This window comes from Choloepus didactylus, chromosome 23 (genome assembly GCF_015220235.1).
Source record: "Choloepus didactylus isolate mChoDid1 chromosome 23, mChoDid1.pri, whole genome shotgun sequence".
NCBI lineage: Eukaryota > Metazoa > Chordata > Mammalia > Pilosa > Megalonychidae > Choloepus > Choloepus didactylus.
The window spans coordinates 226,090-236,101 of record NC_051329.1 but is presented as its reverse complement, the minus strand read 5'-3'; positions in this window follow the sequence as shown (position 1 = coordinate 236,101).

The window sequence follows — 10,012 nt, the reverse complement described above, 5'->3', positions numbered from 1 at the left end:
GACAGACCTATCAGTATTGATTAGATTGTAATTCTTTGAGTGTCTCTTTGGAATGCATCCCACCCAGCTGTGAGTGATGACTCTGGATAATTTCCATGGAGGTGTTGCTCTGCCCATTTGGGGTGGGTCTAAGTTGAGTCACTGGAGCCATATAAATGAGCGGACAGACAGGGGGAACTCAATGCAGCTGTGAGTGACATTTTGAAGAGGAGCGACAACCAAGAGGGACACTTTGAAGAAAGCACAGGAGCTGCAGATGAGAGACAGTTTGAAGATGGCTGTTGAAAGCAGACTCTTGCTCTGGAGAAGCTAAGAGAGGGCAAATACCCCAAGTGCAACTAAGAATGACATTTTTGAGGAACTGCAGCCTAGAGAGGAACGTCCTGGGAGAAAGCCATTTTGAAACCAGAACTTTGGAGCAGACGCCAGCCACATGCCTTCCCAGCTACCAGAGGTTTTCCAGACACCACTGACCATCCTCCAGTGAAGGTATATGATTGCTGATGTGTTACCTTGGACACTTTATGGCCTTAAGACTGTAACTGTGTAACCAAATAAACCCCCTTTTATAAAAGCCAATCCATCTCTGGTGTTTTGCATTCTGGCAGCATTAGCAAACTAGAACAATAACAAATCAGAAACATTCTCACATGCAGCATTGGTGGGTGGGGGGAGGCAGGAGTATGGCAGACACTTGTAGTGTTCCTGTCATATTTCTGCTTAATCCAGTAGTGTAGACTCTGCAGAAACCAGACAAATCCTAGAGAACATAGATTAGATGCAAGCTCAACCAAGAAGTAGCTCCAACTTCAAACATGGTATGGTTTCTAAAGGAGATTTTTATGGCTTTGGGTACTGGCTACATAGCCTTTGATTTGGCAAATGCATTCTTTTTATCCCAGTCAAGAAGGAGGGTCAGAAAATGTTTGCATTCACATGGATCAGACAACATTATACACTCAGTTTTACCTCAGGGCTGTCAAAATATAGTCTGAAGAGATCTAGCCTGCCTGGACATCCCGACAACATCACAGTGATCCATTACAACAGTGAGAGAATGCCCAGCAGGCAGGGTGAGCAAAAGGTGGCTAACAAGTTTGAGGTCCTGACACACCACATGCAATCTGGTAGGTGGGAGATAAATTCTGTAAAGGTTTTGCAATCTAGCACAATAGCATACTATTCACAGTTTTGCACAATGCTGTATATCTTCTTTAAGAAATTTGGTAGGCTGTTTTTCTAAGAATTTATGATTATCAACATCAAATTGTAGATGACTTTTCTTTTAATTTTGGAATATTTTCTGTATCTGTGGTTATGTTGCATTTTTTCATTAGCAATATTTATTTGTGACCTCTTTTTTCTTGCTCCATTTTGTCAGGAGTTTGTCTATTTATCAGCTTTTACAAAAACAAGATTTTGGTTTTGCTGATCTGTATCTTTTTTTATTTCAGATATTTGTATTATCCTTTCTGCTTCTTTGGGTTTATTCTGACATTCTTTTACTAGCTTTTTATAAAGCTGGAAACCTAGTTTGTTAATTGTCAGCCATTCATTTTTTTGTAATATAAGCTCATAAAGGTATACCTCTACATCAAATCATTACTTTCACTGCATCTCATGAGTTTGCTATGTGGTGTTTCCAGATTATTCTATTCTAAATATCTTTTTATTGAATTATGAATACTTTCGTTGATTGATGAGTGTTTTAAAAGTATATTTTTTAAATATCCAAGTACATGGAGAGGTATTTCCATTACCAACAATGGCAGAAGAGCCTGCTTTGGCCAACCCTATTGCTGAGAACTATGGAAACACCTGAAAAAAACAGTTTTCAAGTTTATCCTATTTGGGCCTTGTTGAGGTTGTTAGACCTGAAAGTTAATGTTTTTCACCAAATTTATGTCCTGCACTTTCTCCCCTCTCTTCGTCTGGGACTCCAAAACATAACGGTTAGACCTTTCCTGCTGTTCCACAAGTCCCTCAATCACTCCTTTTTTTTTCTTTATCCTTTTTCTCTCTCTGTTGTTCATATTGAACAATTTCTGTTGTTCTTAGATCAAGTTTAAGGAATCTTTCTCCTGTCATCTCTGTTCTGTTATGGAGCCCATCAAGTGAGCTTGTTGTTAAATTTTGGTTTTGGTATTTTTCCATTTGGTTTTTTTAACTTCTGTTTCTTTGCTGAGATTTTCTATTGTGCCCTTCCTGGTTGGAGCTTTTTTATAAGAGATGCTTTCAAATTTTTAAATAACCTGAATTTAATGACAAGGAAACATCAGACAAAAATTAAGGCATATTCTACAAAATAACTGACCAGTAGTTTTCAGAAGTATCAGGCTCATGATAGAAAAAGTGTGAGGCCCCCAGATTAAAGGAGACTAAGCGGACCTGACAGCCAAATGCAATATGTGATCTTGGAATGAATCCTGAAACAGACAAGGGCGGGGAGGGAAGGAGGGAGATACAATTTCTGTTAGTGGGACAACTGGAAAAAATTGAATAAGGTCTGTATTAAATAATATATTGTATCAATGTCACTTCCCTAATTTTGTAGTTATGTAAGAGTTGGGAAAGCTAGGTAAATGGTACACAATATTTCTTTGTACTATTTTTGCTACTTTTTGTTAAGTCTGAATTTATTTCAAAAGGAAAAGTTAAAATTTTTAAAATTACCAGACATACAGAAGGAGGACTGAATAAAAATGAAAGGCAAAGGAGTATATTAAAATACCAATAAGAAAAACAAATTCCACATTATTTGAGACAGATCTAAAATGTCTGTGAATAATATGTCCAAGAAATTAAATAACATTGAGAAACTATAAAAGAGAATTGGATGTATATTCTTAAACTGAAAAATACATGAATTATAATTATGTCATTAAATGGGATTCACAGAATGAGAACTGAAGAGGGACTGAGTGAATGCATGATAGGTCAGAAGAAATATTCAGATAGAAGTACAGAAAAGCAAAGAATAGAAAATACAGAAAGTAATGTAAGAGATCTATGGGACATGGTAAAAGACCTCATGGAGTTCAAGGTAACGTTGATATCAGGGTATCTGAAATGCTGTCATCTAGAAATGTGGACTTGCTGAGTTTCGGTGATAAATTAAGTGTTGGCCTATGTCCTTCTCCCAGTGTGTCTACTGTGTCTGGGGGCCCACTCAGTGTTTACTTTTCTATTCCTAGAATGTTGAACTGGGATATATATACTGAACAGCTAGGAGAGCCCTCACTTTGGTTGCCTGACTCATTGAGTAAGAGCCATCATGACAGGAAAGGAAAACTGGGAGCCTTCAGCTGCCTCCCCAGTCAAGGTTGGTAAATTAGGAGAAATACTGAATTCTGGGAAGAATGACAGAGCTTAGTACCACTATCAAATACCTGAAGAATTAAGAGGTCATGGTCCTTGTCACATCCCCATGTAATTTACCCATCAGGCCCCTGCAAAGAAACAGATGGATTGTGGTGGATAATTGTGAACTACTGTAAACATATCCAACTGACAGCCCCAGGTGCTGCTGCAAAGTTTTATGTGGTGTCTTTACTGAGCCGTCCACACAGCTCTGGCCCTTGGTATGCGGTTGTTTCCTCTCAATCCCCATCAGCAAAGAGGATCAAAGGCAGATGCCTTCACATCGCAAGGACATCAGTACATATTCACTATGTTGGATGAGGGTCAGTTCACTCTCACTCGCTGTCATAATATAATACACAGGGATCTTGGTCAAAGGTCACATCGGCCCCCTATACTGATGGAGTCAACTACTCGGGAATTGTGAGAGGAAGTAGCTAGTACCCATTCCCTTATAATATACGTATATGCCAGAAAGTGGGAGGGAAACCCCAGAAGGAGTCAGGACCTGCCACATCAATGAGGTTTTTAGAGGTTCAGTGATTGGAAGAATGCTAGGACATCCCATCTCAGGTGAAGCAAAAGATATCGCGTTGGCACCCCATAACACAAAGAGGTTCAATGCTTGGTCGACCACTTTGGATTCTGAAGGCTGCATGTAGCTCACTGAGATATTCTGTTCCGACAGGTTTGTTGGTTAACTTGGAAGGGTTCTAACTCTGAGTGGGGCTTGGAGCGAGAGAGGGACCTGCAGCAGGCCCTGGACTGGTGTAAGCTCTTGATGAGCTAGGTCACATGATGCAGCAAATCTGACCATTCTGGAGATATCCAAGGCAAACAGGGATGCTGTTATGGAGTCTATTTCACTCTCCAAAGGAGAGTCACAAGAGGGAACTAATAGGATTGTGGAGCAAGGCCATGCCTTCTGTGTCAGAGAACTATTTTCCATTTGAGAAACAGATTCTAGGATACTGCTGGAGCCTAATCGAGACTGAGCACTCTGCTCCTATGTGACCATGTGCTCACCATCATGAGGTGTATTATTCCCACTGCAGATGGGAATGCTTTGTTTTGGCATCAGGACCTGGAAGGTTTATAAAGCCTAAGTAAAATACATAAACAGGGTTGTCCAGACTCCTGTGCCACCTACCTCAACTGATACTTAGGCCTCGTGGGGGACTTCTCTGACAGAGGAGGAAATTCCAATTCTGGTTCACAGATGCATCAGCATGATCTGCAAAGGACCACTGACGCATTTCAGCCTCACGTGTGGGAGGACCCTAAGAGGCAGTGGCCGAAAGTGTGAACAATGCGTTTGATATTTTGCCTCAGAGACAGGGAAATATGGATGTAAATGTGGATATGCATTAACTCCTTGGCAGTGGTGACTGACTTGATTGGTTTCCGGGTGCTGAGAGGAGCAAGACTAGAACATAAGGGATAAGGAAATCTGAGGAAAAGGTATGTGGATGAACTTTTCATAGTGGGCATGAAACGTGGATTTTTTTGTCTCATGTTAATGCCTAGAGAGTCAGAGAAGGCAAACAGATCAACAGTGTGACTCATCTTTGTCTATCAGCTGGCTTCAGACCAAATGACCCACTTTAAGAAAGGAAGGTGTAATGATGGCATCCTAACCATGCATAAGTCCACTAGTCTTAACATTGTTTTGATCACCAAGAAAGTCAGCTTGATAGATTGGTAAAATGGCCTGTTGATTGTTCCTAAGTTTTATAGTTTGTACTTGTGATACAATTACAAGGTCCATCTCAAGGATATCCAGCTTCTCCTATATTTTCCATTATAAGATAAGGCAAGACCTATGTAACCTGAACATCTATTTTGGTCCTTAAGATCCCTTGACCAGTTAGCCTTTTCCAAAGGTTTCCGCAGGACCAATTCTGATTACCATTGCGGCCTTGAGCCTGTTGCAGTAACCATCCTCACCCTGCCTCTGGCAATTAGGTTCTGCTACTAGGTCTGTTCCATCCCAGAATCCTATCATCTTCTTTGATATTAGTGGTATCATGGTTAGGTTCATGTGTCAACTTGGCCGGGTGATGGTGCCCAGTTATCTGGTCAAGCAAACACTGACCTGTTACTGCAAGGACATTTGTGGCTGGTTAATAAACCAGAGAGCTGGCTTATTAAATCATTAGTCAGTTGGCTGCAGCTGTGACTGATTACATCAACGAAGGGCCTGTCTTCCACAATGAGAGAAGTCAATCAGCTGGATTTAATCCAATCAGTTGAAGACTTTTAAGTGAGACAGATAGAGGATCTTCACTACTTCTTTGGCTGACCAGCATAGCATTTCCTGAGGAGTTCGTCAGACACCTTCATCAGAGTTGCCAGTTCACTGCCTGCCCTATGGAATTTGGACTCATGTTTCCCTACAGTTGCATAAGACACTTTTATAAAATCTTATATTTAGATATCTCTTGTTGATTCTGTTTCCCTAGAGAACCCTAACTAATACAAAGGGTCTCATGTCAGTGGCAGTATCTTCCATATTCGCTCTTGGCCTGCAACAGCCTGCTACAACCACATTGTTAAAGGATGCTGGCATTCCTCTCACTAATCAATTTCTAAATGCCCTGATTTTAAAAAAATTTTCCTTTGGCTCCCCATGGGGGTCAAAATCAAGGAATGGTGAGTGGATTATTCATGATAAATCTCTACTAACAATCATATTTCCTTAAATCACTATATTATGCCAAGGAATTTCCTGATATCTCAACTTAACCTAGTACTGGCTTCTGCTGTCTTTCAGGTAACCAACTGAGGAAGAAGTTATAAACACTCCCAGCTGCCTGTATTTACACACTGAACCTAGAAGTTCTTAAAAATACATCCCATACTAAAAAAAAAAAAAATTCCTGCCTGATACAGATTTTCAGTCTCCCCCAGTATCCTGAGATTTTATCCCCGTGTATATTTTTCAAATTTTCATTGTAAATTAGCAAATACTCTTATGAGTCTGACTCTTGTCTCCCCAAGGCATGCTGGGATATGATTGTAGTTATTGGTGTTGAGGTGGAGACATGAGAAAAATTGTAATCTCTTTCAGGGTAACCTACTTGGATTATGACATAGGGTCTTCAGCTAGGCAGAATTAACTTAATCAGATAAGAGGAATAAGGGAGACACTGCTTCTGCTCTCACTGGAGGCTCAGTGGGATTTTAAAGCTTGGGATATTTTGAGTTATTAAAACTCCCCCCATTCTTCCAGTTGGTATCTTAACATTTACGTAAGAGAACTAGCAAGGCTGTGCATTCAACCAATGTTGTAATTCAGCCACTTTTAGGATAAGATTTTTTGCTTCTATTAGTACTGTGACTACATGAGATGAAATACTTTTGGGTGGTTTTAGAAACCATTTCTCTGATTTTTCCGAGGGCTAGTAATTTAATACCTGAACCTGTAATTTTCTTTCTTTGGGCTCTCCAGTACACTTATAAACAGCCAGCCCACATCACAATCTTTTTATTCCTCATTTCCTCAGTGATGGTCTTCACAGATGGCTTTTGATCTACCAAAAGCTGTATATTGTATGCCATGAATTATTTTCTAACAATAACTAGATCTTCATGCCTTTCAAAAGCTAACTCATCGAAGAGCTAATCCATGATTCCCATTTCCTTGAGGGCCCACTGCCTGGAACTACTTCTGGTACCAATTATTGTAATAGGGCTGTTGCGTGTAGACAACAAAATTCTTCCCTGCTAGCTAGAATGTAATATATGGAGGAAGAAATAGACTGTAGGCTGAATTTTCAGGAACAACCCCCCAGACCACACCACAGAACCGGAAAACCGAGGGAGCTGCTTCCTCTGCCATGGTCAGAAAACTGCCTCATCACTAATCTGCTTGTCAAATCAGGACATTTCCAACATAGGCTCTCAGCAGTCCTAGTGATAGAACTTCAGCTTTACATTATTTGATATATTTATTATAGGAACCGTGTACTAGGTTTTCCTGCTTTAAATTGGCAGCAGGGCCTGAGGGACCCTGAACTCCCATGCAACAGTGCTTCTTCACCTCCATAGCAGGTTTTCAGAGAGATATTTGTGGCTATGGCCTGGGGGAAGGTAGAGACTAGGAGGGAGTGGTTGGAGCAAATAAAAGAAAAGGAGCCATTAAGATCCAGAAAGATTCTCAACTTCCAAGATGACCATTATTCTTTCCTCAGGAGGCCAAACTTGGAGTGTTCTATTTCTGCAGAAAAGGCTATCACCTAGGTCTCTTCATTGAATGGTGGCCACCAAAAAGATATATCTTCATTCCAGCTTGAGAACCTGTGAATGTAACCTTATTTGGAAAAGGGGCCTTTGCAGATAAATTAAGTTAAAGATCTTAAGATCTTTAAAATGGATTATCTGGGTGGCCCCTAAATCCAATGGTGTATCCTTGTAAGAGACACACAGAGAAGAGCCACTGAGGAGGATGTGACTGGAGAATGTAGCAACAAACTAAGGAATTCCTGGAGACACCGGAAGCTGGAAGAGGCAAGTATTCTCCTTCGAGTCTTTGGAGGGAGCACGGCCCTGCTAACACCTGATTTCAGATGTCTGGCCTCCAGAACTGCGAGAATAAATTTCAGTTTTATAAGCCACCCAGTTTGTGGTAATATATGATAGCTCTAGGAGACAAACAATTCTTCATTCATCCATTCACTAAATATTCATTGAGTACTCACTCTAGGCCAAGCAATGTGCTAGTTACGATAGGCGTGTAGGGCAAAGTAGAGTATAAACGGCAAACTGGAAAGTCTCTAGAAACACAAATACACATAATTAGAAATACAATTACAAATTATATAAATGCTAAAAAGAACAAGTATAGGATTCAGTGAGACCTTACTTATTTGGGGCATGAGAACACTTCCTTGAAAAAGTTGCTTAAGCTGAAATAGAAAGGATGGATTGAAATGATCTAATGAAATCATGGGTGAAGGGATAGGCAGCTTTTCAGACCATGCAAATTGAAATGCTCAAAGATCCTGAAGTACGTGGCATTTGTGGAAACCATGTTAGCACAGTCAGAGAGGAGGAAAGTAATTTAAGAAAAGCCTGAAGAGAGAGGGGTGAGATCCTGCCAAATCCTGTAGACCATGTTAAGGATTTTAGCTTTTACCTAAGAGCGATCAAAAAGGATCAAATAATGTTGTGCAGGGGAATGACACGACGATTAGAATTGCTTTTATAAACATCAGGCTGACTTCTGTGTAAAGACTTGGGGAAAAGGATGTGGTGAAGTCACGCTAATATTCAGGATGACAGTTTGGGTAAGATTAGTAGTTAAGAAAGCACACAAACGTCTCATCTTCCAAAATAAATTCATTTTTTCTTTCCTAAACTTGTTTCTATTCTGATGTTCATCACGTTGTTTAAATAAAGCGATTAGCCAAGAGACCTGGGCAAGCATTTTGGTGTGAGCGATGAGACTTTTTCATGAACCGTATCCAACTGAGTACTGCTCCCAGATTCAGTTAGCTGCTCTTCCCTAATCCTCATATTTTTATATATAGCAGCCCCCATCCCTCCCACCCTCCTGGACCCTAAGCTCTTCCAGGGCAGGCGTCCTCGCGCACTACGGGAGCCCGGTAGTCTCCGCGGCCAGAAGAGGGTGGGTCGCACGGGGAGGCTGCGAGGGATTCTGGGAACGGTAGTTCTCCCAGATGAGACACTTAAAGAAAGCTCTGAGGACGCAGTGACTTCTGGGAATTGTCTGAAACCAGCAGCCTTGGTCCCGGAGGCGCCACGGGGCGGCCGCGGGGAGCTCCGAGAGGTGTAGCTGCCTGGGGGACAGGAAGAGCCTCTTTCTCAACATAGTGCGCTCTGGGAGTTGTAGTTGCTGAGATCCGCAGCCTTGGTCCCGGAGGTGTCAGGGGGAGGTCGTTAGACGCTGTCGGAGTTACAGTAGGTGCAGGTCAGGGTTTCTGTCTCAGAGGCACTGACGGCAAGGTCGCGGGGAGTTCTAGAAGCTCTAGTTGCCTTGGACTGGAGGCATCGTCCTGGTGCGCTGATAGCGTGACACAGAAGGATCTGGGAGTCGTACTTGCCTGTGTCCCGGGGTCTTCGTTCGCATGCACTCTGGGACTTGTAGTTCCCTTATACCGGCTGACTTGCTTCCGGTGGCGCTTCAAGCGCAGCTGCAGGGTACTCTGGGAGTCTTGGTAGCCTAAGCACAGGGGACGCAGTCCCGGAGCTCTCTGGGAGTTGTAGTTGCCTGAGTCCCGGGGCCTTTGTTGCGATGCACTCTGGGAGTTGTAGTTGCTTTATACCGGCTGCCTTCCTTCCGGTGGCGCTGCTAGCACAGCCGCAGGCCGCTCCGGGAGTCATAGTTCCCTGTGTCCACGGGCCTTCGTCCCGGAGCTCTCCGGGAGTTGTAGTTACTTGAGACCGGCTGCCTGCCTTCCGGTGGCACTGAGTGCGCAGCCGCGGGGCGCTGTGGGAGTTGTAGTCGCCCGAGGCCGGGGTTTTTGACTCAGACGCGCTGATGGCACGGTCACGGGGCTCTCGAGGAGTTTTAGTCGCCTTACACCAGTGGCCTTCGTTCGGGTGGTGCCGTCAGCGCGGCCGCTGAGCGCTCTGGAAGCCGTAGTTGTGATGAACGGCGGTCTTGGCCTGGATTCGCCTCGGCCCAAAC